Source organism: Vigna radiata, chromosome 5 (genome assembly GCF_000741045.1).
Source record: "Vigna radiata var. radiata cultivar VC1973A chromosome 5, Vradiata_ver6, whole genome shotgun sequence".
NCBI lineage: Eukaryota > Viridiplantae > Streptophyta > Magnoliopsida > Fabales > Fabaceae > Vigna > Vigna radiata.
The window spans coordinates 6,670,475-6,675,653 of record NC_028355.1 but is presented as its reverse complement, the minus strand read 5'-3'; positions in this window follow the sequence as shown (position 1 = coordinate 6,675,653).

Below are 5,179 nucleotides of genomic sequence, written 5' to 3'. Positions count from 1 at the left end.
TGCTTTTGAGAGTAATGGCTAAAGTATGTCATTCAGTTTGGCCTCCACAAGTTTGGCTGACTCTTCACTAAAAAGGAATAAAATTGTGAGATCAACACGAATTACAGAAAGACGATCTAAACAGAGAAAAACATCAAAGTCAAATCTTCTTGATGAAGAAAGTTACCTTGACAGAAAATCTTTTCTACATAGAAAGTTACGTTTTGAAAAGAAATTAAATGAAGGATTTGATCAAAATGATCCCCTGCGCATGTTCTTGTTGGGTTCTGAATCAAGGCAACTTGTGACCCGTGAAGAAGAGTCTCAATTGATTACCGAGCTTCAGGTGTGACTCAAAACTCCATATCTTTTTTTAAATGCACGGTATGTTCTATGAAGGTTCTTTTTCCATAATGTAGAATGTATTCTTGGGTTCTTTCATTGCTTCATCGTGCCTTGAACATCTACATCTTCTTCAATCTAGAGCAAGCAACCCCTGCCCCTCAAAATATTTCTTTTTAATTTCAGAAGGCATACAATCACATAAAATAGACACGTTGCACAATTCACTCTACACTGTCAACTAGACCGTTAAAAAATTAACGTTGTGACCAAAAAGGATTTAATTGCACACTTTTTTCACAAGTTGGGACTACATTGAACTTTTTAAAAAACGTCAGACGAACTTGAATATTCCCTCTCTTTCGAGGGACCAAAAGAGGTATTCACTAGTGCAGAATTGGCTTTTAACGTCACCCCTTAGACGTCAGTTAAGCGGGGACCCAACGTAAATTAATGACCAGTAGCACTTTCGTAAATAAATTGTCAATATAGACGTCAGTTAAGAGGGGTCCCGACGTCTATAATATGATAGACGTCGGCTCCCCCAAAAAGACATCAAAACTAAACAAAAAAGTTAATAAAAAATAATTTTTTTTCTATTTAGACGTCTGTTATGGGGGGAACCAACTTCAAAACCCTAAACCAAAAAAATTAAAAAGTCACTTTTTGGCTCCATAAAGACGTCTGATCCCGCCAATCCAACTTCTAAAGCACTTTAGACGTCTGTTATTGGGGGAACCGACGTCTAAACCCTAAATCCAAAAATTTAAAAAGTCACTTTTTGGCTCCATATAGACGTCTGATCCCGTCAATCCGACTTCTAAAGCACTTTAGACGTCTGTTATTGGGGGAACCGACGTCTAAACCCTAAACCCAAAAATTTAAAAAGTCACCTTTTAGCTCCATATAGACGTCAGTTAGAAGGTGCCTCGACGTTTATAATATTTTAGACGTCGGGGCCCCTCCTAACTGACGTCTATATGTCTGATAGGTGGGTGAAAAGTCATTTCTTTCAGTCACTTTTTGACTCCATTTAGACGTCTGATCTTGCCACTCCGACTTCTAAAGCACTTTAGACGTCTGTTATGGGGGGAAACCAACTTCTAAAGCCCTTTAGACGTCTGTTATAGGGGATCCGACTTCTATATGTCGGCATTAAAACATCACGATCGCGAGGTAGTCGTTATGCGCACTCATTGTCCATCATCTTTGTCGCGTTTTCTCTCTACGGGCTACGCTTTTCAGGTTTGTTTTCTGACTTTTGCACCATTTTAAATTAGTTTCACTCCGATTACATGACTCTTTGATGCATTATCTTTCATTTGAACCAATTAAAATGCGTTTTCATTGAGTTTTGGTGCAATTATTTGTCGCGTTTTCTCTCTACGGATTACGCTTTTCAGGTTCGTTTTCTCACTTTTGCACCGTTTTAAATTAGTTTTACTCTGATTACATCACTCTTTTATGCATTATCTTTCATTTGAACTAATTAAAATGCGTTTTCGTTGGGTTTTGGTGCAGTTATTCTCGTGTGCTTGGGCGGCGTTCTTTGGCGGCGATTTCTTGCGTTTTGCACTCTCCAATTCCCTCTACTACGTTTTTAAAACCATCCAATAAAAGAAATATATAATACATTCTCTTCAACTAAAATATAAAATTGTAAACTCGAAATACCATTAGTCAGGAACAACCTCAAAGACGTCTGACTTGTATGGATCAGACGTCTATATAGACGTTTGTCCTATATAGGTCTAACGTTTATAGAGACTTTTGACCATAAAGGGTTCGACGTCTCATTAACGTCATCGGTATAGACGTCGGACAGAGAACAGACGTTAAAAGCCCAAAATAACAGACGTCTAATGTCCTTTTTGCACTAGTGATTAAGCCTAAATATAATAACAAATCAAAATACTAATATACATACAAAATAGAAATAATAATGATAGTATAGTAATAAGATATAAATTTAATTAATTCAACAGAACAATGTAAACAAAGTTGAACATGTAAAGACTGATAAAAAGACAACATTGGGAGAATGCACTCGTGGCAGTAGATATTGGGCTGAACCATTATTAGTAAAATGTTGTAAATTTCTGAGTTCACTTTCATTATCTGAAAAGCATTGTCTCTCTTCAAAGCATTCTTCTTTTTTGTTCTACCTTCTCTCCATCTTATTTCAAAACCTAACCAGTAGTTTGTTGATCAGAAGCTACAAAGGAGATCCACGTTTCAAAAGCAACAATCTCATCCGATCAACTTTTCTATTTTCCCTCCGGTAAGCCATTCTCCATGTTTCTGTGTAATGTTAAGGTTATGATCATGTAGCAAGTCTTGTTGCATGTAGCCCATTGTGTTTCCCTTCCCAATTTTAGCCTCAATTTCGTTCTAAAGTTTGTTCTCCATCATCAATTGATGATTTGTAGGGTCTTTAAATTTATGGTGGTGCAAGGGTTACTTGGATCGTCCAATAACTTGAACTCCTCAACCTAGGGGTAAGGGAAGCTTAGGTTCTCCTTACTTTTCTGTTTTGGGAATTTGGGGTTTGCATGAAATTGGGGGTTTATTGCTTGGGGTGATGTAACTATGTGAATATGAAACTATTTTAGTGAAATTATTAATATGTGAACTATGTACTGAAATAATGCATGCATGATCTGTTTTGGGTATGAGTGTTGTTTGTATTGAAAATTTGGGAATTCATGTATGTGAATTTGACTGCTAGATGACTAATAAATAAGGAAACTGTGGAATGGTGTTATGAGCTGGTATAGAGAAGGCTTGATGTTGATTTGAGTGATTGGTTAAAAATGGAATTCTATTAAACATGTTATCAGTTCAGAAATTTATAGAAAAGTTGAGTTTTAAGGCCTTAAAAGAGGAACTAAGGTAGTCAAATTTAGAGTTTGGTGTTTTTGGTGGTTTTGGTCTCTTTAGATACATTAGGTAAGTAAATTGGGACTTGATAGAAGTGTCAAAATGAGTAAAAATAGTTTCTAATAGGTAATTCTAGAATTGAGTCCTTAAGTTAATGAAAGTTAAGTTTTTGAATACAAATCAATGCATAACCACTAGATAATGAGGTTAGGAGGTGTTATCAATTAAGCAAGTTTAATTCATCATATAGATCAAGTTGGGAGTGTTAGAAACTCATCAAAGTGTTTTAGATGCACTAAAATCAAAAAAATCAGGTTGTTGTCAAAAACTGATAAGAATAATCGATTGTCTCACTTGATAATCGCTTATTCTAGTTAGAACGTCATATTTTCTTCAAAGTTCTCGTAAATAATCGATTATGACATATGATCATCAATTATTGTCGTCGAAAAATAATCCAAGACAATTTTGGGTGGTTTTCGAGGTTCTGGGTTTCATTTTTGGACGTTCTTTAGGTCGTTTTGGGGGGTTTTGGAACTTTCTGAAATTGTTGGTGATGGTTTAAGAGTCATTTTCTTTATCTAAGTATGAGTTTACGGGGTTTTGTGTTGTTTAGTGGTTTTTCTGAGTCTGTTATTGTTTGGTAATGTACGTGGAATGATTTCAATGTAAATAGTATCAAAGTATGATCTTTAGGTGAGATCATTATAGTGTTTAGGATGAATGTAAGAGGCTTCCATATGGGGGATTATCCTAACACTCTAACGGTCTTTCATTCTCACTTAGAGAGGATTGACACGTGTGGTGAGAGCAGTAGGAGGTCCTAGTGTAGGCGCTTCTTGGAAGGCCTATTGCGCGGTAACAGACCAACCTTGTGTTTGGTAGGGTGAAACTCATTGGCAATGGCCTTGCAAGGCAGTAGAGGCCACCACAAGTGCACAACCCACCCTAAATCGACATTCATTCGAAGTTCGGACGAGTCTAGGGGTCATAACATGATAGGATACTTGATTTGGTTAGTTGCATGAATATAATTTCTATGTTTATGTTAAATGATGACTTGCATGCTTATATGTGTGAATGCTCTATATTAGAGTCGTCAAAATGGGTCAAAACCCGCAAGCCAACCCGGCCCGAACTCGTCAAAATGGGTCAAAATGGGTTTGAAAAATACAACTCACTTATATGCGGGTCAGATTTCAACCCGGCTCATTTAGACTCGGCTCATGCGGGTTGAACCCGTGGTGAGCCGGGTTGGCCCACCAACCCACCTACCTAATTTTATTTTTTTAATATATTATTTTATTTATGAAACCTTGAAAATTAAAATACTCTCTTCACTCACTATGTATACCAAAAAAGTAACCTCTGCTCTCACAAATCACTCTCACGATATTTGCTCTCATTTGACGTTGCTCTCACTCTCACTTCACTGAAATTCTTCAAGGAGCAAGTAAAACACCCTTCCTTTATTCTTCTCTTTTTCTCCACATTTTTGTTTTCTCACTTCTCTTTCTTTTTTTTTTTCAAAAACCCTATAATGACAAAAATAGGGGTTTGCAAATTTATTTTTTGTTCTGGGAGATATGAAGACATGAATGATTTTTTTCATGTTCTGACATGCTTGTATCAGGTTTTGTTCATTTTATTTAAACAATTTGAGTATACATTATTTGAACAAGCTCATTTTTATATCTTTGAATTTAGGAAATTATGTTACAGATTAAACTATTAATTTTTTGTTGATGTTATTAAGTGCTGATTCTCTTTTTTTTTTACTAATATTTTTTTATTGATTGTCGGAATTGTTCTGATATTAAGAAAATTTTTATTAGTGAATTTGGAGACAACAAGAACAAGGTTCAAGGGTTACAACAATTGATGAAGAAGATGATTCAAGAGAGCAAAATATTTATTCAAGATTCTAATATCGTAAATGGATAAGGAACAAAAAATGATGAATATAAGAAACTTATTT